We start from the raw sequence: 10,639 nt of genomic DNA, 5'->3' as shown, positions 1-10,639 counted from the left end.
TGCGCGTGGACAATCGCATGCATGCACACAATTATTCACCTATGGGTGAGCACGCTGCAAACATGCACACTTCTATGTTGAAGACACACTGATACATAAACACGAAAAAATATATATACACACATACACAGGTACGCATTACAGACCCTCATCATACCCAAACACTAAAAGGTAGACACACCCACACACCTGAACTGCACACACACACAAACACGTCCGTACAACACCCACGGGTACTCCACCCACCCACAAACACAGGAATTCCCTGACAACACATCTGCCCTGCTCGGTCCTGACTCATGCACACATGTATGACGACTGTCATGCGAAATCCCAATCCAATGTAAACATTTTTCTACCAAACCAAAAAGCTCGTCATAAATAATTTTACACCTGCAAACTACAGTCCGTGAACCCTGACCTCAGCAACACCCACACAAACACATATTACAGCATAGCAATCCTCATAACAACGGACTGACATCCGAGGTATTCGTGTTGAGGGGTTAAGAACTGGTTTGGAGGGTGCAGGACACACTTGGCCCCTCACCTCAACACGTTTATTTTAAACTCTACCCCGCAGCTGAAAACAAAGCAGCGCTATCGGAGAGATTGCGTGCCCCTGACATACCCCAGTCCTCAGCCCTGTCGCCCTGTACAAATTAACCCGCTGATGAACAGCAGCCCTAGCCTACTAACCTGCTTCTATTGAGGACCCAGCACACCTGTCATTGCAGAGTTAGTGGCAGGTAAATCATAAGCTTACCTCACACTCACCCGTCCTCTGTCAACCTCCACCCGAGGGTTGTGTGTCAGCTCAAAATATCAGAAGTTTATTCTTGGCTGTGTGGACCATTGAAGAGAGTTTTAAATGAATAAAACCAGAAAAAAAAAACATAAATAAATCTCAAAACCGCAGACAGCTTAGCCTTGTAGTCAGGCCAGAAATAAATTCTAAATTGTCAGGGAAAACTTTTGAGCGAGTTGCCTTGGTGTTGTGTGCTGATATCATGCTAATATTTTTCTTGTGAGGACTTAGCAATGAAGTAACTATATCGCTACCTCGTGGGTAGCCATAAATGTTTTAAGTGGATATATCCGTTTATAACACTGTAAATCGTAAATCAAATTTATATTTGGTTAGCTGTCACATCCACGTTCATTTGTGGTACATGCACGTGTTATTTAAATTTAAATTTAAATTTTGAGTTTGAAATTTAAAGATCTCGCAAGGAACATTTTTCCTAATGGCTGGGTAAAGCTCATTCAAGATATTGCTGCACAAAATTTCCATCCTCGGGATACATGCGTACAGACATAACTATATATAGACAAACGTACACGTGTGACGTCATGCTTGTACACAGCTCTTCCAATTATCTAAGCCGTCACGTGTAAGCGTATCAGCACATCATCCTAAGTTCTGTGCTGTTAGTTGTTAAGGATCTTCAAATGATAATTACTGTGTAAAGAAAACCCAACAACAGCTGATATTTTGTCAGTCATTAAATAAGTCATTAAAAGTCAAAAAGTCATTAAAAAGTCATCAACATTTTAAAAAATATCTCACATAGAAAATTTGGCAATATTAGGAAGCAGTGGAGAAAAAAATAAGATAACAAGCAGGTTAAACTACACTAGACACATTGAGAGATTGTTTGGCTTAGACATAAGACTGTGGGTTAAGCCGCGTGAGATCGAGACATCACACACACACTCGCACTGGCTGAAAGGGGTCAAAGGGCAGCTTAAAGTGCTCAGATTCTCAGATCCAGCGATAGCATAGGGTTTCAGCTCGACTAGAAGCACACGAATGTTAACCACACCTTCTGTGGTAGCAACAGAAGAAAGCTGATAGGTAGCTTCTGTCTGAAGGAGCATAAGGGAAGGTGGGACGGAGATAGGAGAGCAAATGAGCCGTGAGCCAACTTACAACCTTTGAGGCCATTCGTACAAACATATTTATTGCAGCAAGATGATGATGACGACGACGACAAGGAGGAAGAAGGACGAAACTGGCAGGAGTCGTTTGTGTTTGAAAATTCTGCTGAAGACAGAGAAGTAATTTGAGATGGGAACAATGACATAGAGAGAAGGAGGGTAGAGAAAAAGACATACAAGGACGTTAAATTTCACGTGTTTACGCCGTAGTCATGAAGCGAGTGAACGTTGCCAAGGATAAAGTTGGGGAAGACGAGGAGAAACAAACTCAAGAAACTTGTGTCCGAAGTTTCGAAGGTGTGCGCACCCCACAAACGCTAGAACATTCTTGCCACTGGTTTACAACCGGTTACGGGTCTGGAGACAAGATTCCTGTGCAACATCGCGCCCTGCCACTGCCTGGACTCCGAGCGAGAAAAGTCGGGGGCAAGAGTTTGAAAGCATCCCCTTTGTCCACAGACAAATGTTTTGACACACACCCACTTCAACACTCTCCTCGTGTCAAAGCGATAAATTCACAGTCGGTGTGTGTAACTCTGTCAACGTATTGTAATTGTTTCTACCCTGTAGTAGGCAAACATTCTGTTGTTAAATTCCTTTGTACCGGATAAACTCAACTAGCTTTCAAATTCCCTTAAATGTTCAGTGTTGTATATAAACTTGGATCTGGAATGTGATTTTAGTGTACACTGTACAATATAAACATGAATAAATACACGCTGTACTAGGTATCTTGCATAGAACATTACTTGATACAGACTGTTATTCGGTTTTAGTATACACACTAATTTCTGCAAGAATAGAAGCAAAGAGACCCTGCAGTGAGTCTGCCCATAAAGCATATAATTACAAACACTCATGTTGGCATTCCAATGTAACACGATCTCATTGCTTCTCTTCCCCTAGTTTCGTTTCAGTAAAGCTCTACACAAGGCCAATAGACTATTTTTTCTTAGTTTTGCTTGGATTGAAAGAAGGGTAAGTACATTTTGTGAGAATTAATTCCATGCGAACATTAAAGTCAGAATCTACAAAGACCTCATCTCTGAAGACACATAGTTTATGACTAGAGGACTTTGAAGTTTGAACTATGCCACGAGCGCCCCGGTCTGGAAGTGGTAATAATAATGGTGAGAGCTTGTATATCGAGGTATCTCAGCCAAAGCCAGGCTATCCGCGCATAGCAAACACAAAAACACAGGCTGTGTAAAGTCAGTGGGAATGTCAGGTCGTTTTTCTGCCAATGACCAAGATGTCAATGAAACAGATGTACAGTCATGGACTTGAGCAGAACAGAGCAATAATCAAAGACGTTGATAAGATCGTCAGGAGAATATTCTGATGATCACAAAACAGAAATGTCAGTACAATGTTTGAAACACATGGTTGATGGCACTGATGCGAAGTCTATCCCAGGCGTTAGCCAGAGAGGATGAACGGCGATAAGAGAGTTGATATTAACAAAGGAATAAACAAAAATTCACAGGCAAGAACACAAAGCCAATGGTGTCCAAAAAATGTGCAGATCAGTACAACAGCCATTACAAATGCAAAAAAAAAAAAAAAAAAAAAAATCCAAGAACAAAGTGAAAGGGGCACCACTCTCCATATCGGCATTGACCAATCAGAAAACATCAACGGAGTCGGATCGTGCTTTGCCACATGAAGTTGCCTTTCTGTTATCTGTTGACATGGAGACTTTTTACATGGTCTTCTTGTCTCAAAGACTTTCTCAAACGGGCGATTCTCACTCTCTACTATCTTCCTACATTCCATAACCTACCCATACCTCTTTTCTTAAAACGTTGTAGGCTGCGAATTATTTTATGGAAATCCACAGCTATCTTCTGTGCTGATCACTCTGTATCTAACAAAGCCACGTGGTTTCAGTATATCGGGTAAGGAGAGCGACCACTTAAGCAGGGCAGTGATGTACACAGTCACATTTTTTCTTATTCTCTCTCTCTCTCTCTTTCTTTATTTCTTGGTCGGTAAGGAAGGTACTTCTGATGTGACAGGTCGAGCGGTCCACAATATTTTGGGCAGAGCGTCTCCCATTATATCTGCCTCCAGATCCAGCCTGGTTACTGCTCGGCATCTTAAACAAATAATTACGACTGTGGCTGTAAGACACATTGTGCAAAGGAAAGCAGGAAAGGAGTTCGAATTCCAGTCAAAGGCTTTCTCGTCACGAGTTATCTGCCCTGGAGCTAAAGGTTGTCGTTCTTTCTTCGCCTGTATGATCCTAAACACTTTAACATCCAAATAGAACTGACAGGCTGGAAAAGCACCTTGCTGTGATCCCTTCTATGGTGTCTAGTCTCAGATGCTTCTTCCTTCTAATTATCGGCCCGCTTCTTTTCAAGTGCATTCATCTGCGACATTCATCTAGTGTGACGAGAGGGAACGATCCATCTTCGTTTTGTGATGACGTAGTCATCGAAATGCTTTTCTTGTCACCTGTGAGTGTACCCGAGGTTTTTGTGCGAGTTCCTCCATTATCCTCTCAGACAGCAGATGTTTGTGTAACGTTTTTTTTTCTGTCGGTGCCGTGTGGTAAACCTTCATCGAGACCATCCACTACACGGGCTGGAAGACATGTTGGTCTTGTCTCCTTTATCATCAATCCTGCCGTCAACAAAAAACCTTAAAAGCATATAAAAGTATAGAAAATATAAAAATAATATAAAAGTTAATTATATATGTGTTAGTCAAGATATGGTCAACAACTATGACTACAAACTCCGAAGCCATCATATTCCTAGTATCAAGGTAGGATAACAGACAAAAATTATAGTAAAATTACTTTAGATAAGGAAGAGTGTAGATAAAAGTGTAGTTGTAGTATTCAAAACTAAACAGAGGTCTAGGATATAGGAACAGTGTTACCACCAACACACCTGCGGCGGCACAGAGCAGCGCCCCTCCAACACCTGTCACAAGGTGTGCATCGACATAAAAACAAAAAAAATGCAAATTAAATGAGATTTCTCACCTTTCCATTTGGGAGGAGATGTAGCTGGTGGTACACTACAGGAGGGCGGGAAGAGAATGATTTGCCATCTCACCTGGGCTCACGTACAGCAGTGGGAGGAGCCAGTGAGGTCCAATCGCAGTTTAATTAGAATAATAGTAATTAGAAGGTAGGAAAGTCGGGGATTTCAAGATTTTCGACTGATAGAGTATAAACAGTGTGGTCTTAAAGGGACTCCTTGATGAAGAGAGTGAGAGAGCCAACATGTGTAGGAACAGCGAGAGAGAAGTGTGAATGGTAACTGGGAGGATTGATTAAGGTAGAGAGAGAGGGAAGAGAAAACAATATAAAGAAGAGATTAGTCTTTTATTCAGTAATTATATTTTGGGGTTTAGACACCCTAAAGCTTACTGTTTGTATGATGTTAAAAGAATGTGCGAGTGACTGTATTCGGTGTAGGACACTAGCAGACTTCCTAACATTAACCTCACACCTTTCTTCCTTCCATCCTTCCATATTTCTCAGGACTCTAATTCCCACCCGACACAGCAACATTGATGAAAGCCTTTTTCCCAATCGAAAGCAACAACCATCCTAATGACAGATAATACTTTTGGTACTTGATGAAGAATTGCGATTGAAATTAAAACAATCTCTTTGGCTCTACTTACAATCATTTCTAAGAAATGCTATTTATGCTAAAATGTGATCGCAATTTGTTGATTCCAGTAACCTGTGCACAACGACACCTGAGCCACCAGACCATGATCAGCTCTTTTGTAACTTGCACACCTGGACATCTCCGCTGTCGGAATACCTGAGTCAAGAATCTTTAATCGTTTTCTCAGGTGAAAAGCAAGTTAAACCCTCGTCCCCACATTATAAAAACTCGCATAACTGAGAGCACAGCGGGACACAGACAAGCCATGAAAATATTCTGGTTTTGTTTTCAAGGGAGCAGGTGGGAGTCCCTGTGATCTTTGTGTCAAGGTGTGTGATGGGAACATCATGTTGGAACATCTGACAAATAGGTCCGTCGTCTTGGTGTGTCCACCGATATCTTCATCAGAAGGAAGGGTTGAGGGGATAAGTCCACTGAGATATTTCTGAAGGATTAAAAAAAAAGGCCAAAACCACTGAAGCGTAACGATTTCTCATTTTCCATGTTTTCCTCTCTGTGTCTCTGTTTATGTCTGTGTGTCTGCGTTCCTTGCATGTTTCTGTCGGTGTGTCCGTGAGAAACATCGTGTGTGCGTGTGTGTGTATGTGTGTGTTCGAGTGAATGTGTGTATTGTGTAAAGTGTAGTTTTACGGTTTCTCGCCCCGGTATACATTTCCTTGACTGTTATGAGGGATTTTAGAGTCAGTCACGGGTCAACTCTTGCACATGTCATTAAACTTTCTTAAAATGGAAGTAGGATCTGACTTCGCATATGTGTGTGTGTGTGCATGTGTGGTGCATGGTGCAATTTGTGCAGGACGTGGAAGAGGTGCCCAATAAACCTCAAGGCCCCAAACCAATTATTTATTTTCCTGCAGGATGCAAATCACTCACACACCCACACAATAAGGAGACATGCAGGCAAGATGCATATTACTAACAAGACAACGCAGGACAAAGACAAAACGACGAGCAAGATGTCAGAGGTGAACAATGAATCAAGCCCACGGTCACGTGACTACAATGTGTGAGGCAATGTGCCGCCGAGATGGCGATGTTCATGAGATCAGTGATAACAAAACGGAAATCTTCGGCTTCAGTTTATCTCCCTCTTTCTCTTCTGGTCTGACGACGGTGGTGACAATGATAACACAGATGATAACTATGGCGACAAAAGTTTGGCCTCCGATTAGGAGGACGCAGGAGGAGACAGTGAGAAGCATCCTGACGACGAAGGTGACGACGCAGACCGCGCAAAAAGCAAAGAAGCACAAATGGACGAGCTTATCGAGGACGACGAGAATGTCAACAATAAACACGGACTTTTCAAGGAATTTTTGCTAATAAACAAAACATTCTTTTACTTCTGAAATGTTCCGTTGATGACTCATTACCAAATATCTCACATCTAAGACTTCGGCTTTATGCACGTGCTTCAAATGTCCATGATAAGCTTTATGTCTGTTTGACGAGTGCAATTTATATTCAGCTCAGTTAAATTAACAGGTAAATTAAATTTGTTTATCCACTGTAAACATGTTCAGTGTGCTGCTGTTGATTTTTGTAAACCACAAGACCTGTTGACCTCTGTAAACTCCAAATAAAGCTAACAGCTGTAAACTCTGTTTCTACCTGCTTTGCCCAGGTCATGTCCATCTGACCTGTGTAAGGTCGACATCCAAGAGCTGTCTTCGCACGTCCAGTTGATTGTTGTCGGGTAGGAGCTCAATGGGTCTTTGTACCCGCTACTCCGGGGTCCCTTTTCCTTTCACAAACGCGCACATAAATTGACGAGTGCCGACAGTTTTTACGACTCCAATGTGAGTGCTAACCACTTCTCGCTGCGTGTGTATTAATGAGAGTTTTAAAAAAATTAGTCACGAAGAGTTGGGCAGGACTTCAAAGCACTGAAAGCTCCTGGCTTGTCGCGAGTTCTCGTGTCTGGACCTTGAAAAATGCACATACCCAGCTCTCTACCTTGTTGTTTCGGTAGAAAATGTCTCTACAAATCTAGAGAAAGTATTACATATAACTATACATAATATCTGGATATGCGTATATCCGTATAAATCGGCAGAAATCGCCCATCTTTGTACAATCTAAACAACTACAGAGAGGGTCTGCACATCCACATAGAATCTTTGATCGAATGCAAAGAGTGTTTGCCTGTCCGTACGCCTGTAGATGATCTCGACCCCTGTGCGTCTGTCTAGAGTGTGTCACAACCCTACTGTTTATTTTATATTTTATTTGAATAAGAACTGGAAACGGAAACCGTGGGCAGGCGGCGAGTGTTTTGCGTGGGTGTGTGCATAGGGTGTGACCCTCTCTTTTACTTTGAAGTAGCTACAAAGGGAACTGACATCAAAGACTTTCGTGAAAAGGGATGAGAGACGTATGTGTATTTTAATGTTTGCCGAATTAGGTTAATCAATATGATTGTTGATTATTTTTCAAATATAATATTTATTATTTAAATTCGGATTTTTGTTTGCTCTAGTCATGATAATGTAACTGTCAGCAGCAGCGTCGCTATGTACAAAAGATAAGTTTCCATATTATGACTAATCCAGGTGTGCCAGCTTGTATAAACTTGTGTAAGCACCTCATGAACTCTTTGTTCTGGACGTCCTTCTCCAGTTGTGTCCATGTCATCCCGGTTGCCGTGGCCGATCTCCTCCATGTCTGTCTGGGTCTCCCAACCCTGGGGTTCCAGTCCAGAGCTTGTCTCGTTAAATTGTCTCGCAGGGTGTGACAAATCCAGCCTCACTTTTGCTTCTTGGTGTCGTGGCTGGCAGCTTTTTGGTTGGTCTTTCGCAGGTCTGCAAACCCAGTACATTATTAACAAGCATAATCAAGAAATTCCCATGTATGTGTTTGTCCAGCCAGTAACCACGTGACAGGATGAATGTGATCCCCAGGCAAAGACCAGGTTACCTGGCTGGTTAGTTTATTGAGCTGTAGTTGGTTGATTTATTTGCTAGCAAAATGCTTCCACCTGAGGCGAATTAGCTATGTGAGGGGAGAGGAAAGGATGATGAAATCTGAGGGAGAAATCTGATTAAACCCTAAATTCCCTCGACGACCCACGCTGTCAACAGGTGTCACATCCAGACGACATCTGATCCCACGACTTTAGATCTTCGCCGCCAGGAAAGCTTTGGACCAGTCCCGGGTACCCCGGGTACACTGACGTCACTCGTTTTAAAGTAAGTCCTTTTGGCACCCGTTTGCACAGAGAACAGATTTGAATGTGTCTGGACCTGAACCTGGCGCCTATATATTTAAGTCTATAGCTCTGCCATCTGCAGTCATCCATTGAGACGATCCTGTGGGTAGCAGCCGGTGATTTTCTGTACTTGTCCCGCAATGTAACGTCACACCTGTAAGTAAGTATACAGGTGAGCTACTGCCAGCTCACATCAAAGGAAACACGACTTAAAGGATCACTAGCAGATTTGTCTGAGCTCTCCTCTCTCTGCAATCAGACGATAACGACAAAGAAAGAGACGAACTGTAGCCATGTATGATTATCTTCCCTTTGTATAATTCTTTCCCCATCTACAATTATCTTTCTTATTTTTAACTTCAGCTTCTCTTTCACACACTGTCGTCCTTGCTGCAAAATGAAAAATGTCATTGCAATACTTGTATGTTTAGGTATTATTGTTTTTTTTTTAAATCTGCAAATTTTTATCTTTGATACCTCGTCACCTCTCTCTTTCTGTTAAGTTTAATCCGGGTTACATCACCTATCATCAGTGAGCTCAAGCGTATAAAGTCAATTATATATTTCACAAAGTCGGCGTTCGCTAATCGTCAGCACTTTGCCCTCGACTCTCGGTAAATATTCAAAGTTCAGAGACACGTGAACTGTTCGTCAGCAGAAAATGTTGAATGCAACGACCCCGACTACCCCGAGTCAGCAGTTTGACGTTCGAACGCATTGATCTCGCTCTCGACAAAACCAAATACAAACTTTAAAAAAAATGAGTGAATATGGCATGACTGCTTCATATTTTTTTTTTAGAACCTTGCTGTGCAATTAAACAATTAACTTGCTTGAGCTTGACAAGAAAATTAAGGTTTGCTGCAAAATCTTACGTACCCTTCGCTATAGGGAATAGATGAGATTTTTTTTTTTAAATTGCCAAAAAAGAAACAAATTAAAAGCTTTTATGCCTCGAGGCGTGCTTTGCACCTCCTTGTCCCCGGACATGCGCAGTCAAAAGCGTCATTCAAAACCTCGCCTGGGTTTCTCCGTCACGTGGGCGGGCGTTGACAAGGCTGTGGGCTGCTCGCACTGCAGGTAAACCCAAAAAACTCTACTGTAACTTGATTGCAAAATGCTCGTGTTTAAAAATATTGTGTGAAGACACGCAGTCAGCAAAAGCGGAGGACAGGACGAGGGAATGTGTGGTCGAGCCGTGCAGCTCTCTTTAATCTGAGGACATCGCACCTCACTTAAAGCCCCACCCCGGGCAAAGTTAGAGAAGGGTCGTAGTGCTGACTAACCACTGAAGCCACTAAGAACTGAGAAATAGCTTTAATATAATCTTAGTGAATGAGGATCATTGTGAATTACTGACAATAATGTTGTGCACATATTGTCTGTAGTGTGGTGAGCAGTGTTTACTGACTGCAGAGCCACGTGTAGAATACTGAACTGGAATGAAGTATTATAATTGCAGATGCCCCAAAAATCCCAGAAAATGGGGAAAACGTGACATTAACTTGAGAAATGTTTTTGGATTTTTATTGCAATTTCAAAACTATTTTCAGCAATAAGTTTTTAACAAGACAGTGGAAATGCATGTAAATAAAAATGTAATTAAACAGACGAGTAGGCAGATGGGCAAGCATGCAGACAGAAAGACAATAAGACATTTAGTTAGTAAGACATACATACAAAAACCAGACAATCAGACAAACAAAAATCCAGACACAGGACTGAGGAGTGGCATTAAAAGATGGTTGAATAAGACAACACGACACACAGAAGGGAAGCTAGAAGAGTTATCAGTGCGTAATTAAGAACGCTGGTCTATTAAAAATATTTGAGA

The sequence above is a fragment of the Pomacea canaliculata genome, linkage group LG7, assembly GCF_003073045.1.
Source record: "Pomacea canaliculata isolate SZHN2017 linkage group LG7, ASM307304v1, whole genome shotgun sequence".
Lineage (NCBI taxonomy): Eukaryota > Metazoa > Mollusca > Gastropoda > Architaenioglossa > Ampullariidae > Pomacea > Pomacea canaliculata.
The sequence above is the reverse complement of the archived record's forward strand: the minus strand, read 5'-3'. Positions refer to the sequence as shown.